This window comes from Aethina tumida, chromosome 2, assembly GCF_024364675.1.
Source record: "Aethina tumida isolate Nest 87 chromosome 2, icAetTumi1.1, whole genome shotgun sequence".
NCBI classification, from domain to species: Eukaryota; Metazoa; Arthropoda; class Insecta; order Coleoptera; family Nitidulidae; genus Aethina; species Aethina tumida.
Window position 1 is genome coordinate 3,888,774 of NC_065436.1, and position 21,232 is coordinate 3,910,005.

Sequence of the window (21,232 nt, forward strand, 5' to 3'; positions counted from 1 at the left end):
CATTAATCCAAAAATCAATATTATTATATTATTTAAAATAATAATAAAAATATAAAAAATTAAAAATTTTTTTTATTAAAATAAAAATTGGACAAAATTTATATATTAAAAACAGTATTAACAAAGAGGCAAATATTATTATTATTATTTTTAATTTTCTCATTTTAAAATTCATTAAAATTTAAATTATAATTACTATAAAATAATACAGTTTTTTAGTTGAAAAACAAAAATAAAATTAATCCAAAAATCAATATTATTATATTATTTTAAATAATAATACAAAATTTCTTTACAAAAAGAAAAATATAAAAAATAAAAACTATATTTTTTTATTAAAATATAAATAAGAAAAAAAAATATAAATTAAAAGCAGAATTAATAGAGGACCAAATTTATTTTTATTATTAGTTTTTTAACATAAAAATTGGACAAAATTTATATATTAAAAACAGTATTAACAATTATTATTTTTATTATTTTTTTAACATTTAAAGACATTAATATTTAATTAAAAAATTTCATTAAAATTATAATTATTAAAAAATAATTCAATTTTTTAGTCTATAAACCAAAATAAAATTAATTGAAAAATCAGTTTATTATATTCTTTTAGATAATAAAACATTTTCTTATAAACAGAAGGATAAAATTTATACATTAAAAATAGTATTAACAAAGGTCCAAACATTATAAATTGTTTTAATTCCAATTTTTTCTCTTCCAAATATAAATTATAATTATACAAAATAATTCAATTTTTTAGTATATAAATGAAAATAAAATTAATTTAAAAATCAGTTTATTATATTATTTCAAATAATAAAACATCTTCTTGTAAACAGAAGGATAAAAAAAATAAAAACTACTTTTTTATCAAAATAAAAATGAGATAAAACTTAGGAATTAAAAATACTATTAACACAGGACCAAATATTATAAATTGTGTTATTTCTAATTTTTTCACTTTCAAATACATTAAAATTAAATATATGTTATTAAAATTATAATTTTTAAAAAATAATTCAATTTTTTAGTCTGTAAACCAAAATAAAATTAATTTAAAAATCAATTTACTATATTATTTTAAATAATAAAATATTTTCTTATAACAGAAGGATAAAAATAAAATTAGGATAAAATTTATAAATCAAAAATAGTATCAACAGAGGACCAAATATTATAAAATATTATTAAATATAATTCAATTTTTTCGTATATAAACCAAAATAAAATTCATTTAAAAATCAGCTTATTGTATTATTTTATATAATATAAAACAATTTTTTTATCAAAGTGATAATAGGATAAAATTTATAAATTAAAAACAAGGCAAATACTATAAAATATTTATTGTTAATTTTTTCATATTCAAATACATTAAAATTAAATATATTTCATTAAAATATTTATTATTATAAAATAATTAAACTTTTTAGTCTATAAACCAAAATAGAATTTTTTTATATAATAAAACAGAAGAATAAAAAAAAAATAAAAACTATTTTATTATCAAAATGAATATTAAATAAAATTTATAAATTAAAAATAATATTATCTAAGAACCAATTATTATAAATTATTTTATTTTTAATTTTTTCACTTTTAAATGCATTAAAATTAAATATATTTTATTAAAATTTTAATTATTAAAAAATACAATTATTTTGTTAATAAGTCAAAATATTTAGAAAATAAAAACTATTATTTATTATCAAACTAAAAACTAGGATAAAAATTATAAATAAATAATAATGTAAAGAAATATAATTATTGGAAAAGAATTTTATATTTATTTATAATCACCAAGTTTTGTTTATTTAATTTTTAATTTTTTTAGAAAAAGTATGTTCTTTAAGATTTTTATTTTTGCTCAAACGACATTGATTTACTGTTGCGATTGATTTCAGAAAAACCCCATTAATAATTAATTATTCTTGTTACATGTGGATGAACTTGTCATGTTTAATAGTTCACTGCAATTACACGTTAATTACAACGCACCAAGAACATAATATCCGTGGTTGTGACTAAACGCAAAATCATATTAAAATAATCGTGGCCACATATCAAATTAATTGATAAAGTTTATGTATAAATACCTGTTGCGTTAATAAAACAAAGATGTTATCAATTGATAAGTTTAATTACTTAATTAGTAATTCAATGAGTTAATTAAGGCAGGAGCAAAGCAGTGTTTTCGACCATTGACAGATTTAAACTTCTTTAATTACCTCTTTAATTGCGTTCGTTTTGGATCGCAACAAATTGATCGTGATCGCTAAAGAGGAACGTTGCGATCGTTTCGGGTCGTAAAATTAAAAGGGGGCAGGCGCTTTCTGTTTTCGTTTTTGCTAACGGTTTCATCAGTGTTTTTTCACTGTATTTGAGAGCTATTAATGCATTTATATCTGTAGCAGACTTTTTTTATTATTGACAGTACAGTTATTAAGTAATTTGATAAATTTTATAAATGCCATTTATTAATTTTTATTTTAAATTAAATTTAATATTTTATACTACAATGTTTAAAATCAATTTTATATGTATTTTAAAACACATATATCACTCACTTGAATTTTAAATTTATATTCTTGTTTGATTAATTTTTCATCAATTAATTTTATGAATAAAATATTGGAAATTATTAATATAATATTATTATTAACTATTTAAAATGTATATATGGTGGAAAAAAGTATGAAATATTTAAAAAAATTAACATCTGAGATTCAGTATTTAGTATTTTTCATTTATACAGGAAACTATAATTATCTTTTACAGTTTTCTGTAAATTTTGAATCCTAGTACAAATATATAAAAATAATCCCATTTAAGATGGTTTAATACATTCTTTAATTAATTATAAATTAGTATATTTTTCTAATTCAAAAAATACAGTGTTTTCCAAATATTAGACGAAATTTGTATTCACTGGGTAATTTTTTTAAATTTCTCTGATTATCTATCATATTTTAAATTTATTATTTATAAAAAACAAAAAATAATTGGAACAATTCAAAAAACAACAATTATCTTTTACAGTTTTCTGTAAATTTTGAATCCTGATGTAATTCATTAAAAATAAACACATTTAATTATGAATTATTATGTTTTTATAATCTAAAAAATACATGATGATAACATATTTACCGAATACTGAACGAAAATTTAGTAGATTATTCACTGAATTATATTTTAAATTTATTTTTGTCATATTTTAAATATATAATTTAGAAAAAACTTAAAAGCATAGAAATATGCTGAAAACTACAATTATCATTTACAGTTTTCTGTAAATTTTGAATCCTACTATACAACAATAAAATAATCACATATAATTATAAATTAATATCATTTTCTCATCCAAAAAATACATGGTATATCCCAATTATTGAATGAATATTTAATAGACTATTCACTGAATTATTTTTTAAATTTCTCTTTGTAACTGTCATATTTTAATTCAAAATATACATGATATTTCTTAAATATCAAACGAAAATTGAATTATTTTTTAAATTTCTCGTTGTATCTGTCATATATTAAGTACCAGAAGAAAATTTAGTAGATTATTCACTATTCACATTAATTTCTTTTTGTATCTGTCATATTTGAAATATATTATTTAAAAAAAAAAACTAAAAACCATAGAAATATGCTGAAAACTACAATTATCATTTACAGTTTTCTCTAAATAATTGAATCCTAGTATAAATCAATAAAAATAATCTCATTTAATCATAAATTATTTTGTTTTTCTAATCCAATGATATTTCCAAAATATTGGACAAAAATTTAGTAGAGAAAATATTAAAATATTTGAGTTATTGATAAATTTTTATGAATATTAATAAAATATGTCAATAATTATCGTCTCCAAATTTTTTATATTAACATTTGTAACTAAATAGTAGTAAATAAATATTCCATACTTCTTTCCACCACTGTACTTATGATTATTTATATATACAGTGGTGGAAAAAAGTAAAGAATATAAGATTATTTATATATATTTATAGTGATGGAAAAAAGTTTGGACCATATGATTATTTACATATACAGTGGTGGAAAAAAGTACGGAATATTTATTTACCACTGTTTTAACTATTAAAATAAGAATTTAATTAATTAGAGGAGACATTTTTATGGAACTGTTTAAGCTGGGATAACAAAAATATATACAATTAAACAATTTGAAATATTTGAGTAATTGTTAATTTTTTATGAATATTAATAAAATATTTCATATTTTTTTCTAGATCAAATTGATTTTTTGTTAAAAAAAAAGAAAAAACCTGTGAATATAGATATAGATTAATTTTTTATTGATTGTTGCACATTAAGTTTATTTTTATATAGTTAAAAAGTACCAAAATCTAAACAAAAAATTAGTAAAGTATAAAAAAATCATTAAAATAAACTCCGGGTCTCATTAATTTCAATAAATCATAAAATTTCTTAAATTGTCCTTAAAATGTTGTTACCAAATTACCAAAGATGATGTAAGTCAAAAGTATTTACAAGAATAATTCAAACATTGTAAGTTCCCGATTGTTCCTGACAAAACGACAATTTTATGTTAATTCCTAATGTGCCTTATTAGTGACCCATAAATAACCGGACGTGTATTACGGTGTGTACAACGGGAGGCCCGCGGTCCGCTCAAATATTTGTATAAATCAGTGCTTACCGGCGAACATTATTTTGACGCGGGTTCCCAACGGCGACCGCCGAACAAATTACGGCGGCAATTGTGGTCGAGTTGTCCTCACCGAGAAAAAGCGTTACAACCGATAAATATGGGTTTGATGTATACGTCGTGCAACGAAAGCGACACTATCGAAACGCTCAGGACCCGTCGAATCAGCACCTCAGCAGTAAACCACATTCCTTTCCGTTTAGAATGTGACGGAAGATTTTGGTGGGTGGCGGCGGACGATCGTCGAAAAAAATTAGAAATCGCCAAAATATGCTTTAACAAACTTTGTTTTACACATAATTAAGGGCATTATATATTTAGTAGTTTAGTCTATAGTCCTTAGTCCTTAGTCTTTAGTCTTTAGTCTTTAGTCTTTAGCCTTTAGTCTTTAGTCTTTAGTCTTTAGTCTTTAGTCTTTAGTCTTTACTCATCATACTTGGTACTGAATTCTCAGTATTTTATAAGTAGCATTGAATATTTAACATTTACCTTTTAAATTTTAGAATTTAACTTATAATATCCAGTATTGAACATTTAACATATAGAATTTAGTATATGTCAATTGGTATTTAGAATTTGGCTTTCAATATTTGACATTTTTCATTTAATATTTATCATTTCGTATATTTGGTATTCAATTTTTAGAGTTTTACATCAAGTATTCAATATTAAACATATAACTTTTGGAACTTAGTATTTAGTATTGAGTATTTACTATTTATCATTTAGTATTTAGCATATAACATTTGGCATTCAGTATTTACCAAATAATCTACTTGGTACTCAATTGTCAGTATTTTGTAACTAGTATTGAATATTTTACATTTACCTTTTAAATTTTAGAATTTAGCATACACTATTCAGTATTGAACATTTAACATTTAGAATTTAGTATATATCAATTGGTATTTAGAATTTGGCTTTCAGTATTTGACATTTTTCATTTAATATTTACCATTTCGTATACTTAGTATTCAATTTTTAGTGTTTTACATAAGTATTCAATATTAAACATTTAACTTTTGGAACTTAGTATTTAGTATTGAATATTTACTATTTATCATTTAGTATTTAGCATATAACATTTGGCATTCAGTATTTACCAAATAATCTACTTGGTACTCAATTGTCAGTATCTTGAAACTAGTATTGAATATTTTACATTTACCTTTTAAATTTTAGAATTTAGCATACAATATTCAGAATTGAACATTTAACATTTAGAATTTAGTATATATCAGTTGGTATTTAGAATTTGGCTTTCAGTATTTGACATTTTTCATTTAATATTTATCATTTCATATACTTGGTATTCAATTTTTAGAGTTTTACATCAAGTATTCAATATTAAACATTTAACTTTTGGAACTTAGTATTTAGTATTGAGTATTTACTATTTATCATTTAGTATTTAGCATATAACATTTGTCATTCAGTATTTACCAAATAATCTGCTTGGTACTCAATTGTCAGTATTTTGTAACTAGTATTGAATATTTTACATTTACCTTTTAAATTTTACACTATTCAGTATTGAACATTTAACATTTAGAATTTAGTATATATCAATTGGTATTTAGAATTTGGCTTTCAGTATTTGACATTTTTTTATTTAATATTTATCATTTCGTATATTTGGTACTCAATTTTTAGTGTTTTATATCAAGTATCCAATATTAAACATTTAACTTTTAGACCCTAGTACTTAGAATTGAGTATTTATCATTTATTTTTTAGTATTTAGCATATAACATTTGGCATTTAATATTTACCAAATAATCTACTTGGTACTCAATTGTCAGTATTTTGTAACTAGTATTGAATATTTTACATTTACCTTTTAAATTTTAGAATTTAGCATACAATATTCAGAATTGAACATTTAACATTTAGAATTTAGTATATATCAATTGGTATTTAGAATTTGGCTTTCAGTATTTGACATTTTTCATTTAATATTTATCATTTCGTATACTTAGTATTCAATTTTTAGTGTTTTACATCAAGTATTCAATATTAAACGTTTAACTTTTGGAACTTAGTATTTAGAATTGTGTACTTACCATTTATCATTTAATATTTAGCATATAACATTTGGCATTTAGTATTTACCAAATAATCTACTTGGTACTCAATTGTCAGTATTTTGTAACTAGTATTGAATATTTTACATTTACCTTTTAAATTTTAGAATTTAGCATACAATATCCAGAATTGAACATTTAACATTTAGAATTTAGTATATATCAATTGGTATTTAGAATTTGGCTTTCAGTATTTGACATTTTTTTAATTTAATATTTATCATTTCGTATACTTGGTACTCAATTTTTAGTGTTTTATATCATGTATCCAATATTAAACATTTAACTTTTGGAACTTAGTATTTAGTATTGAGTATTTACTATTTATCATTTAGTATTTAGCATATAACATTTGGCATTCAATATTTATCAAATAATGTACTTGGTACTCAATTATCAGTATTTTGTAACTAGTATTGAATATTTTACATTTACCTTTTAAATTTTAGAATTTAGATTACAATATTCAGAATTGAACATTTAATATTTAGAATTTAGTATATTTCAATTGGTATTTAGAATTTGGCTTTCAGTATTTGACATTTTTCATTTCGTATACTTGGTACTCAATTTTTAGTGTTTTATATCAAGTAGTCAATATTAAACATTTAACTTTTGGACCTTAGTATTTTGTATTGAGTATTTACCATTTATCATTTAGTATTTAGCATATAACATTTGGCATTCAGTATTTACCAAATAATCTACTTGGTACTCAATTGTCAGTATCTTGAAACTAGTATTGAATATTTTACATTTACCTTTTAAATTTTAGAATTTAGCATACAATATTCAGAATTGAACGTTTAACATTTAGAATTTAGTATATATCAATTGGTATTTACAATTTGGCTTTCAGTATTTGATATTTTTCATTTAATATTTATCATTTCGTATACTTGGTACTCAATTTTTAATGTTTTATATCAAGTATTCAATATTAAACATTTAATTGTTGGAACCTAGTATTTACTATGGAGTATTTAGCATTTATTTATTTAGTACTTAGAATATAATATTTGGTACTCAGTATTTTATTTATTTAGAATTTGGCTTTCAGTATTTAACATTTTTCATTTAGTATTTATCATTTCGTTACTTGGTACTCAATTTTTATTCTTTTATATCGAATATTCAACATATGAAACTTATTTAGTAAGTATTTAGTATAGTATTTAGCATTTATCATTTAGTAATTAGTATATAATTACTAGTACTGACTTGTATTTTAAAACTAGTATTGAGTATTTAGTATTTACCTTTTAAGATTCAGAATTTAGTATACAATATTCAGTACTGAAAATTTAACAGTTAGTATTTAGTATTTGTTAATTGGTACTGAATTTTTAGTATTTTATATCAAGTTTTTAGTATTTAACCTTTAACTTCTAAACCTTAACATTTGGTATTTATCATTTAAGATTTAGTAACATTCAGTATTCAGTATTTAGTATTCAGCATTGTATTTTTTTTTTAGTATTTGATATTTACAATTTATCTCAATTTACCACATCACAACAAAAGTAAAATTTTATATTAAATGCCACATTTAACCATTAAAATTAATTTACAGTTAACCCCAACAACTTCGAAAAGAGTATAACAGTAAACATATTAAACTCCAGTTATTTGATACGAACGTTCGTTTCGTATTGCGGCATAAAAAGCAACACGACCAAAATGAATCCTTTCGCTTTAGTTGTGTTAACTGCTTATTAAGTGGAGATTAATAAAAACAAACTACGAGGCGAAGCCACCAGTAAAATGTAATTGATCTACGAAACGTTTCATCTTTCCATGAACGTAATCGGGTAACCTGTGCCAATAAATGCTAAATTAGTTTGTGCTAATTAACGCAGTGGTTACGAGTACATTATGGCACATGGAATTTTAGAAATGAGTAATCAAATACGTTTCATGTATAAACAGTAAATAGAAGAAATAAGTATAAGTAAATGGTCAATTTGACACAAGTCAACTTTATGGTAAAATTTAGTCAAATTGGCAGTATTTTATCTACAGTGGTGGCCAAAAAAAAAACATACTCAATTGAAAATAAAATAAGAAAATGTTATAATAAAATAACAGATTTAATTTAAGTAGAAATTGTTTTGATTTAGTAAGAATTTAGTGTAATTATCTTAAATAAAATATAAAATATTTTGTTTGTAGGTTTACTTCGTTAAAAATTATTGAAATAAGATACTTTTTCCAATGCACCCTGTACATTTAATTAATAAAATACATACATATGTACCCAATTATTCATAATAAATTATAAAATATGCAAACAATCATTCAGCTGGGTGTTAAATAGCAATCATATAACCCCTATCCATTTTATGCAATTGGTGCAGAAGCCAGAACTAAAAAAATTTAATGAATTCATAATAAAACTCATTATGAAACATTTCTGCGAACTGTGTGTGGGTGCCAGTTTCAATTAAACGTTACGAGTTGTATCAAAAATTCTTGTGATGTTTTACATTTTTAAACAGGCTAACAGATGTTGAGATCGGGGTAATTTTGTTGGTCTCCCTTGAGTTTGTGTAAAAGTGAGTCGAGGTGACAGAACAGGTGTTCGAATCCTGCTGCTTTATCAAATATATATTAACTAAACAGTCTGATAAACATGCTAAATGTATGCTAATCAGATTTCTTCTATTAATTAAACGAGGACCGAAAAGTGTTTTCTGAATTCCAAAAAATGATTCATGCTAATGTGTGCAGAAAGTGACGATCCAGATGGAATTGGGTGCACGGTTTTGGTCAAAGAGTTGCATCGAGCCCACTTTCTAACACTGTCGCTTATATGTGGAGCAACTTTAGATTTTTAATTTGTCTTGATTAATTAGTATATTTAAATATCCATATTATTGTCAGTTGTACAGTATATTTGATAACAACAATGGGGCAGTATAATTGATTATTAGGGGGTTTAGTTAGGTATTTATTAATATTTGAAAAAATTAAATGGTCAAAATTAGGGCAACTATAAAATAAAACAACCTTATGTAGCCTCTTTTTATTTGGTATTTTTAGCATATCCATTATTTTTAATACCTTCTTTTATTGATTTCAGTATCTTTTCAATATAATAATTTTTATCTATCAAAATAAAAATCATTTTTTATATTTTAAAATATATTTTTAGCATTTTTAATCATTTAAACGCAGTTATAAATTTTCATAATTTATGTAACTTCATTAAACATATTTCTTGACAGTTAATATGGTTAATTTTCATAAAAAATTGTCAATTTTGGATGAAAAAAATTATAAAATCGTATAATTATTATGAAAATTATTTATCTTAAAATTATATATTATATATAATTTTCAAGATTTTTTATGTAAACATTGGAAAATATGGACATTCAAAAATCTTGCTGATTTAATTATTATTAAATTTGTCAATTATAACGAAAATTCAGTATTAAAATTACCATATTTGAATTTTATGATAAATTTATTTTATGTATGAATTGTATCATTTTTGAATTTTTCAACTTGTCAGAGAGTTTTGGTAAAAATTCAGTAATCAAAGCTATTTTTTAATGAAAATTTATTACAAAAGCTGTTAAATTTACATTAAATTTATCATAAAATTATCTAATTTCTAAAATTTTCAATTTGTCTAAATATTTCAGTAAAAATTCAGAAATATTAGTTGATTTTTTTTATTAAAATTGTCAATTTATATGACTATTTATCATAAAAATTGTCTAATTACCGTGAAATTTATTATAAACCTGTCCAAAATTGTAAAATTTACAATTTGCAGAATTATTTTAGGAAAACTTCAGATCTCTAAGTTGATTTTTTTATTAAAATTGACTATTTTAATCAAAATTTATAACAAACATAGTCAAATTTCAACGAATATATCTAAAATTTTTAATTTATTATTTTTTTAAGGTATTTTACAAAAAATTCAAAAACTTTGTCATGTTTAATCAAAATTTATTCCAAAAATTGACAAATTTGTATGAAATTTATCATAAAATTGTCTAATTTCTGAAATTTTCAATTTTTCAAAATATTTCAGTAAAAATTCAGGAATCTTGGCTCATTTTTTTATTACAGTTGTCAATTTTAATTAAAATTTATTACAAAAGTTGTCAAATTTGTATAAAAACTTTCATAAATGTGTCTAATTTGTGAAATTTTCAATTTGTCAAGATATTTAAATAAAAATTCAGAAACCTCAGCTGATTTTTTTTATTATAGTTGATAATTTTATTAAAAATTTATTATAAAAATTGTCAAATTTGTATGAAATTTATCATAAAAAATTGTCTAATTTCTGAAATTTTCAATTTTTCAAAATATTTCAGTAAAAATTCAGGAATCTTGGCTCATTTTTTTATTATAGTTGTCAATTTTAATAAAAATTTATTACAAAAGTTATCAAATTTGTATGAAATCTTTCATAAAATTGTCTAATTTCTGAAATTTTCAATTTGTCAAGATCTTTCAGTCAAAATTCAGAAATCTTAGCTGATTTTTTTTTATTATAGTTGATAATTTTATTAAAAATTTATTATAAAAATTGTCAAATTTGTATGAAATTTATCATAAAAAATTGTCTAATTTCTGAAATTTTCAATTTTTCAAAATATTTCAGTTAAAATTCAGGAATCTTGGCTCATTTTTTTATTATAATTTTCAATTTTAATAAAAATTTATTACAAAAGTTGTCAAATTTGTATAAAATCTTTCATAAAATTGTCTAATTTCTGAAATTTTCAATTTGTCAAGATCTTTCAGTCAAAATTCAGAAATCTCAGCTGATTTTTTTTTATTATAGTTGATAATTTTATTAAAAATTTATTATAAAAATTGTCAAATTTGTATAAAATTTATCATAAAATTGTCTAATTTCTGAAATTTTCAATTTGTCAAGATCTTTCAGTAAAAATTCAGAAATCTTAACTGATTTTTTTTAACACAGTTGTCCATTTTAATAAAAAATTATTGAAAATTTCAAGATTTTCCAGTAAAAATTTAGAAAACTTATCTTATTCTTTTTATAAAGATTGCCCATTTTACCATAAATCAAATTTGAATGAAATTTACCATAAATTTGTATAAAATTGTTACATTTTAGTAAAAATTCAGATGATATTTTATTAAATTTGAATTGTCTTATTAAAAAAATCCTGTCATCTTTCTGAATTTTAGGAATTTAAATGACTTTAAATAAAAAATTGATAATGTTTTATTAAATTGATCTACATGTGATAGAGTACATGATGCAAATGAGGCATCTCCGAATTGATGCTGTTAGAAGCTGGACCCCTTCTGACCTCGACGTACAGTGGCGGGCGGCACATCTAACGGAAATGCCGTCACATATTTCACCGGTGTTGTTGTTGCCATTAAAAAAAAATGGTATAAAAATGAAACCTTTCAGAAAACCGTATAAAATATTCGTTTGTTCCCAAACACGATGGGGATATCGCCAGCGAACACAACACCTGTGCTTCTAGATTTTAATGTCTCCCATATTCATCAAACTATTGTATCGGCCAACAGGATCGTACTCGACTCTGAAGTACGGCTTTCTTATTTATCGATTTTGAGGTCTAACAAGAATGTTGTCCTATTTGTTAAACGGGCAGTTAGTGAAGTATTAGCTTGCACAAAACTCGTAATTACAATTTATAATGTTGTAATTCTTGTGGTCTTGCATGTTTGTACAATATTATGTTCACATTTGTCATAAAGTTAATATTAACACATAAACATAATTAACTAAAATTATAATTGATCATTTAATTAACCATCACCCAATTTTAATAATATTACTGGTTCGAAAATTATTTACATTATTTATACATATTAAAAATATTAAATATAATAACTTAATTATATTTCAATTTAAAGAAATTAGGTTTATTTATTTATTTTAGTTTTCTTTTATTTCTGTATATTTATGATCTAAAAATTACAATTTTATTAATAAATTTGTTGATTTTTATGAAAATTATTTATTATTTTTTAAGTAAACATTGTAAATATGGACTTTTCAAATGAATTTATCATTCTTGAAACATAAAATTGTTTAATTTATATTTGTCAAAATATTTAGTAACAATAAAAATTTTGCTGATGTATTATTAAAGTTGTCAATTATAAGAAAAATTCCTTATAAAAATTTGAATTAAATTTTGAAAAATTATATAATTTCTGAATTTTTCAACTTGTTTAGATGTTTTGGTAAAAATTCAGTAATCATAGCAAATTTTTTTTATCAAAATTAATTTTAATTTTATTGAAAAATTATTAAAAAAACTGTTAAATTTACATTAAATTTGCCATAAAATTGTCTAATTTCTAAAAAATTCTATTATTATAAAAATAGTAAAATTTGTATGAAATTTATCATGAAATTGTCTAATTTCTGAAATTTTCAATATGTCAAGATTTTTCAGTAAAATATTAGCTGATTTTTTTATTAAAATTCTCAATTTATATTACTTATCATAAAAATTGTCCAATTAGAGTAAAATTTATCATAAACTTGTCTAAAATTGTGAAAATTAAAATTTGCCAATATATTTTAGTGAAATTTCAGATCTCCAAGCTGATATTTTTATTAAAATTGACGATTTTAATATTTATAGTAAAAATGGTCAAATTTGTTAAGGTATTTTAGTAAAAGTTCAGAAATTTTAGGTGAATTTTTTATTAAATTTGTCATATTTAATAAAAATTTATTACAAAAATTGCCAAATTTGTTTGAAATTTATCTTAGAATTGACTAATTTCTGAAATTTTAAATTTGTCAAGTTCTTTCAGTAAAAATTTAGATACCTTAACTATTTTTTCGACTTGTCAAGATAATTTAGTAAAATTTCAGACATCTTAGCTGATTTTTTATTAAAATCGACAATTTTATGAATGAATATTTATCAAAAAAATGGTCAAATTTGAATTAATATATCAGAATTGTCTGAATTCTTAAATTATTCAGAAATCTTAGCTGATTTTTCTATTAAAATTGACAATTTTATGAATGAATATTCATAAAAAAAATTCAAATTTGAATGAATATATTATAGAATTGTCTAATTTCTTTAATTTTAAATTTGTTAAGATATTTTAGTAAATATTCAGGAATCTTAGTTGATTTATTTGTTGTCAATTTTAATACAAATTTACTATAAAAATTGTCAAATTTATATAAAATTTATTATACATTTGTCTAATTTCTAACTTTTTATTAAGGTGTCAATTTTACTAAATGTTTATCATAAAAATTGTCAAAATTCAAAAATTTTTAATAATTTTTTATTAAATTTGTTAATTTTTATAAAAATGTTCCTCCCATCTTTATGAATTTTAGGAATTTAGATAATTTTAAAATAACTGATATAAAATTTTTATTAAATTTATCAGTTATGAAGGAAATTTATTGTAAAATTGTTTAAATTTTGAAATTATTATGACTTTCTATTAAAAACAACAAAATCTTAACTGAATTGTCGATAAATGTTTTGTTGAAAATCTGTCGTAAAATTATGTAAATGTTAAAATTACAAATTTCATGATGTTTTAGTAAAAAATCGAAAATGTTTAGTTAATTTTTTATCAAATTTGTCATTCTTGGGGGATATTTGTGGTAAAATTTACTAATTCCTGAAATTTTCATGATTTTTTATCAAAAACTATCAAATCTTATCCTAATTTTTATAAGATTTGTCGATAAATGTGACAGAAATTATTGTAAAATTTCTGTAATCTTTAAATTTTGATAATTTTTTAACAAAAACTGAATTTTTAGCTGAATTTTTAATTAAATCTAAGTATAAATTGGGCCTAAAATTGACCAACATATGAAATTTTCAATTTCCTTGATTCTTAAAAAAAAATTTGGAAATTTCATTTAGTTTTAATTAAGTAGACATTTGTCCCAAAAATGACCAATTTCTGTAACTGTGAGAAGAGTTAACTGATTTTTCAACAAAAAATAATTTAATTTAGTGGAAAATATGTCTTAAAATTGTCTAAATGTTAAAAAATGTTTCAAGATTATTTAGCAAAAGTTGAGAATCCTTAGTTGATTTTTTATCAAATTTTGCTGCTTATCGTAAAATTGTATAAATTGTGAAGGTTTTAAATTTTTATAATTTCTTATTAAATAAAATCTTAATGAATTTTTTATTTAATTTATCATTTTAGCTATAAATTTCCATAGTTTACTATAAAAAATTGAAAAATAATAGCTGGATTTTTGATTTTTGAACACCTTATTCAGAAAGAAATTTGTAATAAAATTTAATTTCATAATTGAATAAAAATTAAGAAATCTTAGATGAATTTTAAATTAAAATTAAAATATTTTTGGATTATTATAATAGAAAAAAAATTGTATTTTCCAATAAAATTGACAATTTTATTACAAATTTATACTAATATAATCTAATTTTCGATATTTTTATACGTTCCTGATTTTTTATTTAATACTGAGAAATTTTAACTGAATTTTTAATTAAAATATATCTTGAAATTGTCTAAAACTTATTTTTTCTTTACAAAGTGAAGAAACATTATGATCAATTTGGGACCATTATCTTATAAACTATTTAAAAATTTTATTGACGATACAAAAATATTAAATTAAAATATATTAATAAATAATTTTTTTAATCTGTAAACTATATATTAACAGATATTCCCTTGAATCCACCCCTGCGACTTATGAATTCGTGGTCCGATCGTCGACCGGGGCATTTATTTTTTATTTCCTCTCCGGAGATCTACAATAGCCCCGGACGCCGAATCCTTTCCATCTTCATTTGTTCAGCTTCACACCGCGTCGCGTGTCTCTCTCGATCTCGCCCACCCTTAACCGGCATCCGTCTCGTTCCCCATCACGCCGGGGCATCCACGTAAACATTACAACAGGTTAGTTATGAATAATTCTACAAACCGTATTTTCAAATTAAAACGGGACGCAATGACATTTTTTATATAAAACCAGTAGTCGGAAAAAAGACCAAAGATGAGGACGGACGAAACGAAAAAAAAAAAAAAAAAAAAACAGAAAAAGAAGAATCTGAGAGAGGAGAGTTTTCGGGCCTTCCACAGGTGGACGCACGGTCAGGCCGGGGCATCTTCTTTACGGCCTTTTTATACGTCGCCGTTTCGGAACCATCAAATGGACGCAGCCTTTTATGCAATACATTATCTAATTTGAAATGTCAACGTAATTGTTTCTGTATTTAAATCAGGGACGAGTCCCTTTATCAATGTTTCGCTCGACGTTTTACTACTGATTAAATTTTATTGTGGACTTAATGAACCGACAACGGCACCGGCCGAAATTAAAATTTGCATTTAGTGCGTTTTCGGTTTATTAGCGACGCAATGAACTTATACGGTTATGTGCAATAATCAAGTTGAATGACGATGGTGGTGGTGGTAATCAAAATTCCGAAACCGTCAACCTGAATCAAACCCATTGACAGGTACAACTTTTATTTGTGTGTAGATTGATATTTGATAGGATTACTTGTAAAATATCTACATCTCTGTTATTATTATTAATATTATTCATGTTTTATGAATGGATGAACGACGAAGGAATGCCATTTATATAGAATATAATAATTAGAGTTATAAACAGGAGCATATTTGAATAAATATTTACACTGAAAAATTATGTAATTTTAAAATGTTTTCGTAAAAATTGATTAATCCTCTAATGTTTAATCAATTTAGGTCGAAATTCATATTAAATTTGGAGCTGGAAAATGCTTAAAATATTAATTTTAATTTTTCTTTCAAATTATAAGAAACAAACTAAATTCCAAAAAAAAAATGGTCCAATTTTATTCAAAAATTATGAAGTTATGAATAAAAACACTGACAAACCCTGTAAAATATTATTTGAATGCTTTTTTATTATGCAAAAGGAATTTCAAAAATTATGGAAACTAAAAAATACATATATATATATATATATATATATATATATATATATATATATGTACTTCTTAAATTTTAGATTAAATTTGTTTCAATTTTTATTGTTTATAATGTTAATATATGAAATATACTCACAAAATTATTAGTTTAACATATTTTAAGTCACTGTTGAAAGTGAAAAAAGTTAATTAACTTATTTCTTATTGTCGTGTAATTAAAATTAAAATTTTATTAAAAATATAATATTATTTTATTTTATATAATAAGATATTTTATATTCTTAATATTAATTAAAATTAAAATAAATTTATGTTAAAAATTCGGGACAAATTATTTTTATATTCCTAATATTAATTAAAACTAAAATTAAATTATATTTATATACAAAAATATTTTTAAAATAAATTCAAAATTCGTTCTAATTAAAAAATAATATTTAAATTAAAAATTTTATAAATAAACAGACAATATTTTTCTTGTGACTATATAATTAATATTAAAATTTTGATAAAAATATAATATTATTTTTTTAATTAAGATTTTTTATATTTTTAATATTAATTAAAACTAAAATTAAATTAAATCTAATCAGTTATTATATACAAAAATATTTTTAAAATAAATTAAATATTCGTTCTAATTAAAAAATAATATTTAAATTAATAACAAATTTTATAAATAAATAGACAATATTTTTCTTATGGTTATATAATTAATATTAAAATTTTAATGAAAATATAATATTATTTTTTTAATTAATATTTTTTATATTCTTAATATTAATTAAAACTAAATTAAATTAAATATAAAAATATTTTTAAAATAATTTAAAAATTCGTTCTAATTAAATTGAATAATATTAAAAATAATAACAAATTTTATAAATAAAGGGACAATATTTTTTGTAAGATTTAGAAAGTTTTCCTTATTATTTATATAAATATATATTTAACATGGACAGGAATCAAAATAGTAAGCTAAAAAATTCCAAAGATTCTTTGTAAATTTATTAAATTGTTAATATCCATAATTTGTGATGCTTTCAGCAAACTATCGATAAATTTAAACTGATATAGAATAATGATATGTAGAAGAATTTGTAGCGGAATGTGTTGACACATCAATTTTAATAAAACCCACACTTTCTAATACCTAATCTAAAATTTTCCAATAAGATTTATATTTATTTTTTTTATGAAGGTTTATATATTTTAATTTTTTTTTAAAAATATATGTATATAACTTATTCTTTTATACATTTAATTAATAATTTAAAAAGTTAGTAAAATTTTATGTACTTAATCTAAAATAATTTATAAATTAGGAATATTTAGAATTTATCAACTTGTCATTTCAAAAATTGGTAATTAATGAAATTTATATGAGTTCTATTATTATTAAAATATGAAGGTTTCAATCTATATCACTTTCTACAAATTAATTAGTCAATTAGTGCGTGCATTAAAAAAGAATTCCTTCGAGCCGGATTTGAACCAGCGACCTATGGATGACCATTTCTTTTGTCCAATCTACAGTCCACCGCTCTACCAACTGAGCTATCGAAGGTGTTGACTGTTGCACGAAGTGCAATTAATCTGGACCACTTTCTGCATTAATTAATTTGTCAATTAGTGCATTAATTAAAAAATAATTCCTTCGAGCCGGATTTGAACCAGCGACCTATGGATCACCATTTCTTTTGTTCAATCTACAGTCCACCGCTCTACCAACTGAGCTATCGAAGGTGTTGACTGTTGCACAAAGTGCAATTAATCTGGACCACTTTCTGCATTAATTAATTAGTCAATTAGTGCATTAATTAAAAAATAATTCCTTCGAGCCGGATTTGAACCAGCGACCTATGGATCACCATTTCTTTTGTTCAATCTACAGTCCACCGCTCTACCAACTGAGCTATCGAAGGTGTTGACTGTTGCACAAAGTGCAATTAATCTGGACCACTTTCTGCATTAATTAATTAGTCAATTAGTGCATTAATTAAAAAATAATTCCTTCGAGCCGGATTTGAACCAGCGACCTATGGATCACCATTTCTTTTGTTCAATCTACAGTCCACCGCTCTACCAACTGAGCTATCGAAGGTGTTGACTGTTGCACAAAGTGCAATTAATCTGGACCACTTTCTGCATTAATTAATTAGTCAATTAGTGCATTAATTAAAAAATAATTCCTTCGAGCCGGATTTGAACCAGCGACCTATGGATCACCATTTCTTTTGTTCAATCTACAGTCCACCGCTCTACCAACTGAGCTATCGAAGGTGTTGATTGTTGCACGAAGTGCAATTAATCTGGACCATTTTCTGCATTAATTAATTAGTCAATTAGTGCATTAATTAAAAAATAATTCCTTCGAGCCGGATTTGAACCAGCGACCTATGGATGACCATTTCTTTTGTTCAATCTACAGTCCACCGCTCTACCAACTGAGCTATCGAAGGTGTTGATTGTTGCACAAAGTGCAATTAATCTGGACCACTTTCTGCATTAATTAATTAGTCAATTAGTCCATTAATTAAAAAATAATTCCTTCGAGCCGGATTTGAACCAGCGACCTATGGATCACCATTTCTTTTTGTTCAATCTACAGTCCACCGCTCTACCAACTGAGCTATCGAAGGTGTTGATTGTTGCACAAAGTGCAATTAATCTGGACCACTTTCTGCCTTAATTAATTAGTCAATTAGTCCATTAATTAAAAAATAATTCCTTCGAGCCGGATTTGAACCAGCGACCTATGGATGACCATTTCTTTTGTTCAATCTACAGTCCACCGCTCTACCAACTGAGCTATCGAAGGTGTTGACTGTTGCACAAAGTGCAATTAATCTGGACCACTTTCTGCATTAATTAATTAGTCAATTAGTGCATTAATTAAAAAATAATTCCTTCGAGCCGGATTTGAACCAGCGACCTATGGATCACCATTTCTTTTGTTCAATCTACAGTCCACCGCTCTACCAACTGAGCTATCGAAGGTGTTGATTGTTGCACGAAGTGCAATTAATCTGGACCATTTTCTGCATTAATTAATTAGTCAATTAGTGCATTAATTAAAAAAGAATTCCTTCGAGCCGGATTTGAACCAGCGACCTATGGATGACCATTTCTTTTGTTCAATCTACAGTCCACCGCTCTACCAACTGAGCTATCGAAGGTGTTGATTGTTGCACAAAGTGCAATTAATCTGGATTACTTTCTGCATTAATTAATTAGTCAATTAGTGCAACAATTAAAAAAGAATTCCTTCGAGCCGGATTTGAACCAGCGACCTATGGATCACCATTTCTTTTTGTTCAATCTACAGTCCACCGCTCTACCAACTGAGATATCGAAGGTGTTGACTGTTGCACAAAGTGAATTAATCCGGATAACTTTCTGCATTAATTAATTAGTCAATTAGTGCATTAATTAAAAAATAATTCCTTCGAGCCGGATTTGAACCAGCGACCTATGGATCACCATTTCTTTTGTTCAATCTACAGTCCACCGCTCTACCAACTGAGATATCGAAGGTGTTGACTGTTGCACAAAGTGAATTAATCCGGATAACTTTCTGCATTAATTAATTAGTCAATTAGTGCATTAATTAAAAAATAATTCCTTCGAGCCGGATTTGAACCAGCGACCTATGGATGACCATTTCTTTTGTTCAATCTACAGTCCACCGCTCTACCAACTGAGCTATCGAAGGTGTTGACTGTTGCACAAAGTGCAATTAATCTGGATTACTTTCTGCATTAATTAATTAGTCAATTAGTGCAACAATTAAAAAAGAATTCCTTCGAGCCGGATTTGAACCAGCGACCTATGGATCACCATTTCTTTTTGTTCAATCTACAGTCCACCGCTCTACCAACTGAGCTATCGAAGGTGTTGATTGTTGCACAAAGTGCAATTAATCTGGACCACTTTCTGCATTAATTAATTAGTCAATTAGTCCATTAATTAAAAAATAATTCCTTCGAGCCGGATTTGAACCAGCGACCTATGGATCACCATTTCTTTTGTTCAATCTACAGTCCACCGCTCTACCAACTGAGCTATCGAAGGTGTTGACTGTTGCACAAAGTGCAACTAATCTGGACCACTTTCTGCATTAATTAATTAGTCAATTAGTGCATTAATTAAAAAAGAATTCCTTCGAGCCGGATTTGAACCAGCGACCTATGGATAACCATTTCTTTTGTTCAATCTACAGTCCACCGCTCTACCAACTGAGCTATCGAAGGTGTTGACTGTTGCACAAAGTGCAATTAATCTGGACCACTTTCTGCATTAATTAATTAGTCAATTAGTGCATTAATTAAAAAAGAATTCCTTCGAGCCGGATTTGAACCAGCGACCTATGGATGACCATTTCTTTTGTTCAATCTACAGTCCACCGCTCTACCAACTGAGCTATCGAAGGTGTTGATTGTTGCACAAAGTGCAATTAATCTGGATTACTTTCTGCATTAATTAATTAGTCAATTAGTGCAACAATTAAA

At 23.8% G+C, this 21,232-nt stretch overlaps 1 protein-coding gene and 13 non-coding genes across 15 annotated transcripts in view; all 14 read right to left on the reverse strand.

Annotated features, from left to right (window-relative positions):
* Nucleotides 1-21,232, reverse strand: part of LOC109603874 (homeobox protein OTX2) — a 170,845-nt gene that overhangs the window by 77,418 nt on the left and 72,195 nt on the right. The window lies entirely within an intron of this gene.
* Nucleotides 18,196-18,288, reverse strand: Trnay-gua (transfer RNA tyrosine (anticodon GUA)). Its single transcript has 2 exons — nucleotides 18,252-18,288; nucleotides 18,196-18,231 (listed from the first exon to the last, which is right to left on the reverse strand). It is a non-coding gene; the product is annotated as a tRNA-Tyr (tRNA).
* On the reverse strand, nucleotides 18,375-18,467 carry Trnay-gua (transfer RNA tyrosine (anticodon GUA)). The gene is made up of 2 exons: nucleotides 18,431-18,467; nucleotides 18,375-18,410 (listed from the first exon to the last, which is right to left on the reverse strand). It is a non-coding gene; the product is annotated as a tRNA-Tyr (tRNA).
* On the reverse strand, nucleotides 18,554-18,646 carry Trnay-gua (transfer RNA tyrosine (anticodon GUA)). Its single transcript has 2 exons — nucleotides 18,610-18,646; nucleotides 18,554-18,589 (listed from the first exon to the last, which is right to left on the reverse strand). It is a non-coding gene; the product is annotated as a tRNA-Tyr (tRNA).
* Trnay-gua (transfer RNA tyrosine (anticodon GUA)) lies at nucleotides 18,733-18,825 on the reverse strand. Its single transcript has 2 exons — nucleotides 18,789-18,825; nucleotides 18,733-18,768 (listed from the first exon to the last, which is right to left on the reverse strand). It is a non-coding gene; the product is annotated as a tRNA-Tyr (tRNA).
* On the reverse strand, nucleotides 18,912-19,004 carry Trnay-gua (transfer RNA tyrosine (anticodon GUA)). Its single transcript has 2 exons — nucleotides 18,968-19,004; nucleotides 18,912-18,947 (listed from the first exon to the last, which is right to left on the reverse strand). It is a non-coding gene; the product is annotated as a tRNA-Tyr (tRNA).
* Nucleotides 19,091-19,183, reverse strand: Trnay-gua (transfer RNA tyrosine (anticodon GUA)). Its single transcript has 2 exons — nucleotides 19,147-19,183; nucleotides 19,091-19,126 (listed from the first exon to the last, which is right to left on the reverse strand). It is a non-coding gene; the product is annotated as a tRNA-Tyr (tRNA).
* Nucleotides 19,450-19,542, reverse strand: Trnay-gua (transfer RNA tyrosine (anticodon GUA)). Its single transcript has 2 exons — nucleotides 19,506-19,542; nucleotides 19,450-19,485 (listed from the first exon to the last, which is right to left on the reverse strand). It is a non-coding gene; the product is annotated as a tRNA-Tyr (tRNA).
* Trnay-gua (transfer RNA tyrosine (anticodon GUA)) lies at nucleotides 19,629-19,721 on the reverse strand. Its single transcript has 2 exons — nucleotides 19,685-19,721; nucleotides 19,629-19,664 (listed from the first exon to the last, which is right to left on the reverse strand). It is a non-coding gene; the product is annotated as a tRNA-Tyr (tRNA).
* Trnay-gua (transfer RNA tyrosine (anticodon GUA)) lies at nucleotides 19,808-19,900 on the reverse strand. Its single transcript has 2 exons — nucleotides 19,864-19,900; nucleotides 19,808-19,843 (listed from the first exon to the last, which is right to left on the reverse strand). It is a non-coding gene; the product is annotated as a tRNA-Tyr (tRNA).
* On the reverse strand, nucleotides 20,344-20,436 carry Trnay-gua (transfer RNA tyrosine (anticodon GUA)). The gene is made up of 2 exons: nucleotides 20,400-20,436; nucleotides 20,344-20,379 (listed from the first exon to the last, which is right to left on the reverse strand). It is a non-coding gene; the product is annotated as a tRNA-Tyr (tRNA).
* Nucleotides 20,703-20,795, reverse strand: Trnay-gua (transfer RNA tyrosine (anticodon GUA)). The gene is made up of 2 exons: nucleotides 20,759-20,795; nucleotides 20,703-20,738 (listed from the first exon to the last, which is right to left on the reverse strand). It is a non-coding gene; the product is annotated as a tRNA-Tyr (tRNA).
* Trnay-gua (transfer RNA tyrosine (anticodon GUA)) lies at nucleotides 20,882-20,974 on the reverse strand. Its single transcript has 2 exons — nucleotides 20,938-20,974; nucleotides 20,882-20,917 (listed from the first exon to the last, which is right to left on the reverse strand). It is a non-coding gene; the product is annotated as a tRNA-Tyr (tRNA).
* On the reverse strand, nucleotides 21,061-21,153 carry Trnay-gua (transfer RNA tyrosine (anticodon GUA)). Its single transcript has 2 exons — nucleotides 21,117-21,153; nucleotides 21,061-21,096 (listed from the first exon to the last, which is right to left on the reverse strand). It is a non-coding gene; the product is annotated as a tRNA-Tyr (tRNA).